General features: G+C 34.0%; 1 long non-coding RNA gene across 1 annotated transcript in view; it reads right to left on the bottom strand.

Annotated features, from left to right (window-relative positions):
* LOC143686316 (uncharacterized) overlaps positions 1-12,415 on the bottom strand; it is a 94,582-nt gene that overhangs the window by 41,160 nt on the left and 41,007 nt on the right. The window lies entirely within an intron of this gene.

Here is a 12,415-nt window from a genome sequence, read left to right as displayed (position 1 = left end):
CGTTTTCTCCTTGAAACCATGGTTCTCTGGGGTCTTGCTGCCAGCAATCTTTGGCTCCTCTGTCACATGGAAAAGCACAAGGCAACATCTCCTGGTTTATCACTTTTCTGCTTAGTTCTGTCAATGTCCAGCCTCTTGCTTCTTGTGACTTTCTCTCTCTCTCTCTCATGACTTTATAAAGTCAATTTACAAAGGACTCCAGTAATAGGATTAAGACCCATCCTGACTGGGCAGGGTCACCCACATGTTAACTGAAGTAACTCCAGCAAAAGTTCCTACTTGGAATGGGTTCACACCCACAGGAATGGATAAGATTTAAGAACATGCTTGTCTGGAGTACATACAGCTTCAAAACACCACAGCCACTTTTTCTATTAATTTCACCAACAGTTTATTACTCTACTAGTAGATAGAAACAAAAATTTCAAGAGCTTAATCTTTTGCGCCATCTGTTTTGTGGTGAAACAGATTTTGTCAAACTATTTAGAGACAAGTAACCATTCCCCAGTGAAAGTATTTCTGATATATAAGATTGCTTTAATTCCAACGTTATATTAATTCATATGATATATTTCTCTTGAAATATCACTTTACCAGTGCATTGGTGCATATTAGAAAATCATCAAGCTGCAACAGTTATTCTCAGTGGGAGTGATATTGTCCCCCAGAGGATATTTGACATCTGGAGATATTTTTGGTTGTCTCAACTAGGCGAGGGGGTGTTCCAGCATCTAGAGGTGGAGGCCAGGGATACTGAAAATATCCAAAAATGACAGACCAGTCTCCCATCACAAAGTATTATCTAAGTCAAATATCAATCTGAAGTTGAGAAACCTGACCTACAATATAGTAGGCTGCAAAAACAATACATATCAAGTAAAAGATGATGTCAAATTAATTGTGTAATAGGAGTGTACATTTATCATTAATCCTAGACTTCAATTGGCTAAGGTGCTGGGACCAGTTCAAGACTGTCAGAACATTTAACATACATCCAAATCCTAGGACAAGTGGAAAAGTTTTCAATAAATTGGATCAATGACAGACATTATTTAGTGACCATGGGCAATTGTTCATCTACTCTTTCTTATCACTGCATCTAAAGTATCAACAGATCTGGCGCGGTGATGGTTGAAGCGGTGCTTACTCCAGAAAAGCATGTTCTTAAATCTAATCCATTCCTGTGGGTGTGAATGCATTGTAATTAGGACTTTTGATGAGATTACTTCAGTTAAGGTGAGTGTGGCCCAGCCCAATCAGGAAGAAAAGGAAGAGACCTGAGATGCCATGTGCCTTGCCGTGACATAGGAGCCAATGTGTGCCGGCAGCCAGCCCCAGAATGCCATGGTCTTCGGGAAAGAAGCAGAGTCCGTAATCCAAATAGACTTTCTTTTTTTTCTTTGCAAGTTTCAATTCTTTCTTTGGTCTTTCATTAGATTTGCCTACTAGAAGAAGTAACTGGCAAAGTTAAATAGAAAGTTTTTAATATAACAACCAGATCCACATCAGATTCACAAAAACAATATGAACAGTCATAGGATTAATATTTGCCACAAGTTTAGTATGCAAATAAATTTAAAATTATATTAATAGAATAGTAGTGAGTACTATGTTGAGAATGATTCAGAAGACATATTTGGCTTTAGCTGGAAACTCTGCTGTGATTATCTATGGTAAATATCAAGTACATTGGAGGGAGTACTAGTAACCAACATCCACATATTATCTGTGTAGGCTTTAGTAAGTTCTATCTGGAGAACTATGTGTTTTAGGGTAAGACCTTATATATTCTGTTATATATACTATTCTTCCTGGAAAGAAAAGAGAATAATTTTTCTGTTTAATTATAAATATTTCATGCTACAATGCATTAGAATATATCAAATGATCTGAAGACATATTTAATATTTTTTAGTTTTACTTTTCTTTCTGGCTTTCCAGTTTGATTTTTAAGTAGCATTTCTATGTTGCTAAAAATTTGGGAAAATATGACTTTCCTCTAGTATCTTGTAGAGGCTAGCAATAAGCTGACATAGACTGATGCACAGGACTTAAATTAAGTGCTTTTTTCCCTTTTGGGTCAATGATCACAATTTACATTCTGTAGTGCCTTGAAAATGTTATGTTTAGTAATACAAATGAAACATTGGCTAGTTAGCTGTCAAAACATCTTCAATTGGCCAACAATTTAACTTCTCATATTGTCTAATGAAAATTAGAGACTTCTTGCGTACTTTTCAGTGCCAAAATGATTTCAGTCCTGTTTGAATGCCTGAAACATACTTCTTCAATTTAAATAACTTGATGAACATACTGACATCAGGTGTCATCATGGCTATATTTATGTCTCAGGATTAAGGGAAATCTTTTTGATGAATGTTTCAGAAATATTTTATTGAGACCCCATATATTTTAATTTTCTTCTTTTCTTTGTTGTAGAGGATGCCTTTTCATTTTCTTTGATTAGACTATATTTTGTGATATCACAACTTTTCTTTTTTAAGACCACTTGAGTAGATCAAAGGTGATATTATTTAGGATAAGAATTTACAACAGTTAACAACCTGCCTTTTTACACAGTATTATCAAGGCACTTAATGAGATGTTTTCTCTCAGCAGATAGCTAAGAGTTATTTTCCAGTTGATTTTATCAACTGATAGGCATGTAAGACCCAGTTGGGAGATTGATATTACTAATTCACAAAATTCCATCATTGAAACAGTTCTACTTAGATAATGTTTTGACACCAAAATTTAACTTTATTTCATTTTTTGTTTTGATGATTCTAATACCTTGCCATCAAACCATTATAACAAGGAAATTCTGAGATCATTTATTTATAAGAAAATAAGCTCTGGTAATAACCACATGAATTTTAAATACAGCATTCACAAATAATTCCTTGAGCCAGAAAAAAAAGACAGTGTTTGGAAAATATTCCCACTACTTTAAAGACCAATGCTGATATTTTAGATAGTGGACATTTGTCTATTTTTTTGCATACTCATTCTCTGAAACCTTTATTTTATTTGGAGATTTTTCCATCTCATGAGAGTCTTTTTCACATCACATTCTTATGTTTTTTTGTTATATTATCTCTCATTGTAGACAATTGTTTAGATGGAATAAGGAAGCATAAAAATGTTAATTGTCAGCTATTATGGAAGTATCTTATATAATTCCATCAAGTAATTCCTAATCCTCTCTCCTATGTACTTTCTACTTTATTTCTGAACATCTCACCTCCTCTAGTAGACTTTAACATCTTAAAAAAGGGAAACGTGTATCTGATTCATCTTTGTTACTTCCATAATCCTTACTTCACTCTTAGTTATGTGGTAAATGGTAGGTAAATGTCTAACACGAGATAATGAATGAATAATTTAATGAAAGTGAGATGCCACTTATGTTAATCAAATATGCCAATTCTGATGGAATGTAACTATGGCTAGCATGGATGAGAGTAATCTACTGACTAAAAATCTAATTATTTGTAATTTACTCTGATGCAGAGAATCAAAAATTACTAGATTAGATGGTCTTAAAAGGGGTTTAAGAAACTTTGTATTTCAGTATCATGCATCTGGGGGTTAATTTCAAACAGACTCTCTGGTGCTTTTCACTCTTTTACGTTGAAATGGGAACTTGATTTCTTTCTCCACTACTTTTTGAAAATAGTACAACACTAAAGATCCTCTCTCACCACTGGTAGAAATTGATGTGTTTTTCTGTGCAGAAATATAATTCTGTTTACTACTTATTACTTCTTAGCCTTATTACTAGTATGGTATGATCCCAAATTTTTGAAGAACTGATAATATGGCAGCCAAAATAAGAATAGCAAATGGGGGGGGGTGTGCAATGTTTGAGTTTAAAAAAAGCCTTGTAAAACATACACTTATGTGATTTCATTATATGTTTTTAAATGATTTTAAGTTAGTTGGAATACTATTTTTCTCATACTTCAAATAATATTTAAATACTCTATAAAATATTAATCCACCATGTTATTTCCATTCATATTCTGGAAGATAGATGGAATTTCATCTATTTCTTTTCAGATCTTTCAGAGAATTTTCCTAGAGCTTTTAGTTTGTGAACAGAAGGTCTAAATTGCATTACTGCACCTATAAATAAACACCCAACTTATTGCATATTACCTATGAGTATGTTCAGTTAAATGAATGATTAGCCCTATAGTGGACACTGAGATTGACTATTCCAAATCAACCCCTGTTCCTCCCTAGAAAAACTTGTATTTGTTTCAGGAATACATCCCATGTGAGTCATATGCTTCCTGGGAATGTCCTCATCCTAAATCTGAATCAATTAACAGTAATTCACACTCTAAGATAATTGTGTTAGCTCCATTCTTGCCAGAGAATGGTGAAGTCATAAGCAACTGATGACGTTTATGTTAATGAGACAAAATGGACAATATTATGGAGTACTTCTGGGAAAAATTTTCTAGCCTTTAAAAAGAGATAAGGAGAAGAAATACTCTTTTTTCTGATTAGCATTTTTGTATCTGTATGTGAACATTGACACTGTCTTGCAATTAAGACAAAATTGACCCTATAAAGTGAAAAGAATTAAAAATAAACAAAAAATAAAACTGCATTGTTAGAATTAATTACTGAATTAAGTATCTTTGGAGCTGCCCTAATGGATATATTTTTCTTATGGATTATGAGACTTTTTGGCATGTGCTGGTTTTTCTGAATTGCAGATAAAGGCATCCTCCTAATTTTTTAAAATGTTATTTTCTCTAGTGTAATCTACCTATTAAGAAATATGACATTTGGCATGAAGGGGGTATGAATAAAAGATACGAATTTCCCGAATTATTTTCACTGTTGACATTTAGTCTTATTAGCAAATTTTCACAACCAATTTCCTCTTTGACCTTATAATTAATGTGTAATTTCATTTATTCTTTTAAGGAATTTTAAAATTACATTTTTAAAAATCTGATATATCCCATAAAATTATAAAACTATTTTGCACTTGTAACAAGGAATAGAATTACATCACTTTTCAATAGTTTTTGTAATATGTTTTTATGTAATCATTACTCATACAGTTCTGATATATATAATATTATCAGGTTTGCTTTTTCTGCTTTTATTACAAAAAAATCTCCTGTGAAAAGTTTAATTTACTAAAATATAATAAATGTACATCAAACTTTCACTCTAATTTATGAACATTTATGAAAGTTAGTTATGGTGCTTTATAGCCATAGTCAGACCATACAAGTTTCACATTTAAAATGTGAAAATACACATATTTACCAAGACTCCATTTAGCATCTTCTATATAATGTATATGTTTTTCTTTAAAGAGACAGGTGTATGTAATTTTAATGTCAACCTCAGAATCACCAAAAAGTACCCTGGCAATCAGTGGAAAGGTTTAATAGGTTTTCTGTCTTGTTCTTAATTTGCTGAAATTACAAAATCAATACTTTCAGTTGTAGCTGCAGTTACCCGTTTTACTGCTTTAAGATAAAGTCTACAAGAAAGTAACCTTCACTTTCAATTTGTAGCTGAGAAGATCAAGTTGTTTTGGCCACTACTTAAATAGCCTGTTCTCTGCCATCCCATATAAGATATTCCACATGTGTTGTGGTTCTATTTTCAAGGAGATAAATACTAAAAGGAACTTTGATTAATACAGAACAAGCAGGAATTCAGAGTTTTACTTTCTCTCTACAAAATGAGAATGCTCCTCTTTCTCCAGCTTAATCTCATCTGAATTCTTGCTATAATTTTCAACTCTGGATCTTACATTGGCACCACATGTCCACTAATACTCTCTTCCCAAATAAGAAATAATCTCATACTGTTTGACCTCTGTCTTACCTCTAAGATACTTGTTTCAAGGGCACATTCCTGCCACTTTTGAGATAAGGAAATTCTCTCCAGCCAGACTCAGGTTAATACAAAAATGGAGAAATAAGTACATTTCTAAGGTTTTAAAAAAAATGGAATTGATCCAACAATCATTTCAAAATGTCAAAGATATTGGAAGTGATAAAGGGATTTTGCATATTACAGGAACAATTGTTTTTTCAATAAAATTAGTCTCAATAAAATGTGTAAAATTGCTACTGAAAATTCACTTTTATAATGTATATCACATATTGTTCCATGTACGTACTATTTTTCATATTAAATCCTGAACTCTGTATACAAGAAAAAGGATGATGAATTTGGGCACCTTAACTCAAATTTGACCTTTTTTCTGTCTCAAATTCATAAATGTTTTGCTCAGGCTTTTTAACAGAAAAGGAACAAATTCCATACTGAAGTGAAGATTTCTCCACCTTTGCTTCTATTATACTTCATGTGTTTTAGTAACAACCTCCTTGGTGAGAAACAAATGGGATTTTACTTTTTCATCACTTTATTACCACAATGTCTGAACTACACTAGTACTAATGGCATTCTATTTCAATTAATCTGTTTGCATACCTGCCTATTCCAATAAACTATAGCTCTTTGAGGGAAATGAATCCTTATTCATCTGGCACAAAACCTATTCAACAAAAGGCTTCTACTACATGTTCTGGAATGAATATGTCCTGGAAAAATTAAATAAACCTTGAACTTGAATTGGAAGTAAAATCATGATAAACTACTGACAAACTTAACATATGAGAACAAAGAGCAATTTTAAGGCTACTACTTTTAAGACATTCCCATGATCATTTTTAAGGAAAAAAAAAAAAACTCTGTCACAGAACATGTCACATAGATAAATGTGACATTTTTATACTAAAATATACTAAATATATATATTTTTATACTAAAATAAAGGTATTGGTTTCAACAACGTTTCTCCAACTAGTTAATCATGAAATTTACTTAGTAGATGGTGACCACCATTATTAGATTTAATAGGACAGGATGGAATGGAATAGAATAGAAAGAATCAGAGTGTACCTAGCAAAGGGAATTATAGTTTTGTAAAATTTTGTTTAATTACATCTTTGTCTTTATAGTGAGTTGGAATTTAAAATGTATTTTTAACTGAGAGTAACAGTCCAAAACATTTGAAAAACACAAACTTAAAATATAAGGTTAGCCCCTCTGACATTCACCAAAAATAATTTAGTGTTAAATAAAGAGAGATTTAAACTCCCTTTCTTCTAATAAACTTGCATCTCCAGAGAGTCAGTTCTTGTGTTTTTTCTACCCTGTGGCTTTCCTATCCCTGGAGCATTTCTATCAAATGTGTGATCAAATCATAGCCAAAGACGGCTTACTTCCCCTCCCTGCCACCATGTGGGACATGACTCCCAGGGGTGTAAATCTCCCTGGCAATGTGGGACAGAAATCCTGGGGATGAGCCAGGACCCAGTATTATGGGATGGAGAAAGCCTTCTTGACCAAAAGGGGGAAAAGAGAAATGAGGCAAAATTAAGTTTCAATGGCTGAGAGACTTCAGAGTCCAGAGGTTGTTCTGGAGGTTATTCTCATGCATTATATAGGTATCCCTTTTTAGTTTATGGTGCATTGGAGTGGCTAAATGGAATTAGCTGAAACTATTGAACTGTATTCCAGTAACCTTGACTCTTGATTCTTGAGGATGATTGTATAACTATTTAGCTTTTGCAATGTGACTGTGTGATTGTGAAAACCCTGTGGTTGCTGCTGCCTTTATCCAGAGTATGGCAGATGGGTGAAAAAATAAGGGCAAAAGTAAATAAATAATATGGTGGGGGGGTGGATAAGAGTTTAAAAATTGGGTAAATTGCAATACTAGTGGTCAGTGACAGGGAAGAGTAAGGGGTATGGGATATATGGTTCTTTTTATTTTGTCTTTTTATTTCTTTTTCAGGAGTGATGCAAATGTTCTAAAAATGATCATGGTGATGAATACACAACTATGTAATGATACTGTGAGTCATTGATTGTATACTTTGGACAGACCATATGGTGCATAAGGAGATCTCAATAAAAAACAATAAAGTTTTTTTTTAAGATGGTTCAATTCTAGTTCACATTTTAATTATTAAAGGAGAAAAACAAGGAAATAAAAGGACATGACTTGAAGCTTCCCTCAACACTTTGCTCACATCAGATGCTATGCTTATCTGCAAGAGAGATTGGAAATCATGATCTTTATTCCAGACAGATATGTAACTAGCTAAAAATCAAGTAGATAAGTAAGTACATTCCTAAGATTTTAGGGTGGTAAAAATGGAATGGATCAAATAATGCATTCTATTATTATGTAAAAAAGGGAGAATGGAGATTTGGGAACAATCAGCAGTCTTGCCACAATTATATTTAGTAGACTTCAAAGAAGGTTATAATGCAACACTCATAGGCACCAGCGTAGCATCCCCAACCTGCACCTATACCTGCTCTGCAACACCTCACCACACTGTTGTACCCCATCCCATGCCCTGCATCCTGCTGTATATCTACCCCAAAATACAAGGTTTTAGATTACTGAAGGGAATCAATTTCCAAAGTAAACCAGCCAAGATATTTACATGCCCTGAAAACAACAGAATATCACTAAGCATATCATGATGTGGACAGATATAGCCCTGCCTAATGACAAAATTAAAACACCAGAGGAGACATAGATATTGGAACAACTAATCAAAGATGTTCATATAACTCTACTAAATGAAATAAATGGGATGCTTAATGGCATAAAAGAGATCAAGGAGACACTAGAAGGACTTAAAGAGGAATTTGAAAGAATAAATAGAAAAATAGAAGGTATCACAGAGATTGAAGATTCCACTGACCAAGTGAAAAATATACTAGAGGCACACAACAGCAGACTTGAAGAGGCAAAAGAAAGAATAGCGAACTAGAGGACAGGACAACTGATTCTGAACAGTCAAAACAGCAAAAGGGAAAAAAAAAGATGAAAAAAATTGAATTGGATCTCAGGAAAATGATACGCAAAACAAAGCACACAAGTATAAAAATCACTGGTATCCCAGAAGGAGAAGAGAAAGGTAAAGGACTAGGAAGATTAGTTGAGGATATAATGGAGGAAAACTTCCCAATCCTTATAAAGGACATAAATATGCAGGTCAAAGAAACCCAACAAACTTCAAATAGAATAAATCTAAATAGGCCTTCCCCAAGGCATATACTAATCAGTCTGTCAAATATTGAAAAGAAGCAGAAAATTCTGAGTCAAGAGAAAAGCAATCCACTACATACATGGGTAACCACAGTAGACGAAGTTCAGTAGCATTTCTATACACAAGCAATGATCTAACTGAAGAGTCAGTTAAGGAAAAAATTCCATTCAAAATAGCAACTAAAAGAATCAAGTATTTAGGAATGAACTTAACTAGGACGTAAAGGACTTGTACACAGGAAACTACATAACATTGCTGAAAAAATCAAAGGAGATCTAAATAGATCGAAAGACATTTCCTGCTCATGAATAGGGAGCCTAAATATACTTAGGATGTCAATTCTCCCCAAATTGATCTACTGTTTCAACACAGTACCAATCAAAATTCCAACAACCTACTTTGAAGATTTGGAAAAACTAATTACCAAATTCATCCGGAAGGGAAAGAGATCCCGAATACCTTAAGCATCCTAAAAAAGAAGAACGAAGTGGGAGGATTAACACTCTTAGACTTTAAAACCTATTATAAAGTCGTGGTGGTCAAAATAGCATGATACTGGTACAAAAATAGAAGTATTGACCAACAGAATCAAATTGAGAGCACAGAAATAGACCACCAAATATATGGTCAACCAAATTGTGACAAAGCCCCCAAATCCTCTGAACTGGGACAAAACAGTCTTCAATAATTGGGAATGGAAGAATTGGATATCAAGAGCCCAAAGAATGAAAGAGAACCCCTATGTTACACCTTATCCAAAAATTAACTCAAAATGGATCAAACAACTAAATATAAGAACGAGCACCATAAAGCGTCAAGAAGAAACTGTAGGAAACATCTTCAAGACCTAGTAATAGGAGGTAGCTTCCTAATCTTTACACCCAAAGCATAAGCAACAAAAGAAAAAATAGACGAATAGATAAAAGGAACTCCTCAAAATCAAATTCTTCTACACCTCAAAAGACTTTGTCAAAAAGGTGAAGAGGCAGCCAAATCAATGGGAGAAAATATTTGGAAATCATATATTGGACAAAGGTTTGTTTTCCTGTATATACAAAGATATCATACAGCTCAACAACAAAAGAAGAAACAACCCAATTGTAAAATGGGCTAAAGATATGAATAGGCATTTTTCTGAAGAGCAAATACAGATGGCTCAAAAGCACATGAAAAGATGCTCATTTTCATTGGCTATAAGGGAAATGCAGATCAAGACTACAATGAGATACCACCTCACAACTATGAAAATGGCTGCTATTAAACAAACGGGAACCTGCAAATGTTGAAGGGGATGTGGAGGAATTGGGACACTTATGCACTGCTGGTAGGAGTGTATAATGGTATAGCTTCTATAGAAGACAGTTTGGCAGTCCCTTAGGAATCTATATACAAAATTGCCTTATGACCCACCAATAGCACTACTTGTATATACCCAGAAGAGCTGAAAGCAGTGACACAAACAGACATTTGTACGTTAATGTTCATAGCAGCACTATTCACAACCACCAAGAGATGGAAGCAATCTAAATGCCCATCAACAGACAAATGGATTAACAAAATATGGTATATACATACAATGGAATATTATGCAGCAGTAAGACAAAATGATGTCCTGAAGCACATGACAAAATGGATGAGCCTTGAGGACATAAAGCTGAGTGAAATAAGCCAGACACAAAAAGATAAATACTAGTATGACTTCACTTTTATGACCATGGTAAAGGTAAAATCAGAGACTTATAATACAGAATATAGGGGACTTAGAGATATATAGAAGCTAGAGATGTGTGAACGGTTAGCCAATAATGTTGTACTCAAATGTAAGGGAATAAGTAGAGGTGATGGCGGTTCTCTAGAGGGTCTATAAGTAATATTACATGATTGAAAGGTGTTGAATAGACCTATGTACCACTGATTAACACTGGAAATATAAATAGATTCTTGCAAGAAACAAAAAAGAAGGTTATAATGCAAATCACATTTATTTGACTACCCTAACACACTAGAATTTCCAGTCTGCTTTGGCTGGCTTTCCTCTTGCTCCCTTTTGATCTTCTGGTCAGTTTTTATGATGAATAGCACATTATAGTAAGTAGCCCTCAAGAGAACTGTCAATGATACCCAACTTCTGTATTTACAACCTTGTGTAATCCACCTCCACTGATAGAGGGTTGAATTTAGTGACTCAGTTATGATCGATAGAATATGACAGAAATGGTGGTATGTCACTTCCAAGATTAGGTAATAAAACAGAGGCTTCTATTTGGGTTGAATTCTCTCTCTCTCTCTCTCTCTCTCTCTCTCTCTCTGTCTTTCTTGCTGTCTCTCTCTTTCTCTCTTGTGTTACTCACTTTTGGAAGGACTAGTCATAAGAGAAGCCACATGGTGAGGAACTGATGCCCCCTCTTAACAACCATGGAAGCGAGCTTGTAAGCAGATAAGCAGATTCTCCAGCCACAGCCAAGTCTCCAGAAATTGCGACTTCAGCTGACAATTTGACTGTAGTCTTATGAGAAAATCTGAGCCATAAGCACCCAGTCAAATTGTTGCCAGGCTCCTGACACTTAGAAACTATCTCAAAAAATAAAAGGTTGTTTAAAAAGCTAAGTTCTGTGGCAATTTATTATGCAACAATAGATAACTAATATGCATGTTCTTTAGTATGTAACACATGTTAATGTAAGTTAAGAAACATATGGCATCATTTCTGCATTTCCCTTTTCTTTGGGGAAGCATTTCTTTAGCAGTACATTCTTCTGTTTTCCCATGTTTGATATGCATTAATAACAATATAAAAAATTACTAATACAAATATCATTTAGGGAGCATTTGTTCTGTGCCAAGTACTTCCTAATGTTTTCAACTTCATTAGTTCTCTTCGATGTTTGCAAAATGAATGCAAATATCAAAATTTTATAGCTGAGAAAACTAAAGTCTAGGAAGTTAGGCTATTCCATTTACTTAAGGTCACCAAATTTCGATTTGATCACAGGTCTGTCCTAACCACATTAGGATTGCTTTATTTTTACATGTAAATTCTGGACACTGGAGAGATAAAATGGATTTTTAGGTTATTCTTGAAACCAAGATTTTAAAAGGGTCTGGTTCAGTCTGGGACATTTGACAGAAGTGCAGATCCTGCATATTGCAATATGCCAAGAACCCACAAGATGAAGGAAAGAGCACCAAACTGACTTCCCAAAGGGAACGTAAAATCTCAACTCACCACCACTTTCCAGTTCTTTTTAAATGATCTTTACTATTTATTATGTAAATGAGTTATTAGGATCATGGGA

This window comes from Tamandua tetradactyla, chromosome 6 (genome assembly GCF_023851605.1).
Source record: "Tamandua tetradactyla isolate mTamTet1 chromosome 6, mTamTet1.pri, whole genome shotgun sequence".
Classification (NCBI taxonomy): Eukaryota; Metazoa; Chordata; class Mammalia; order Pilosa; family Myrmecophagidae; genus Tamandua; species Tamandua tetradactyla.
This window is presented reverse-complemented; position numbering and strand designations above follow the sequence as displayed.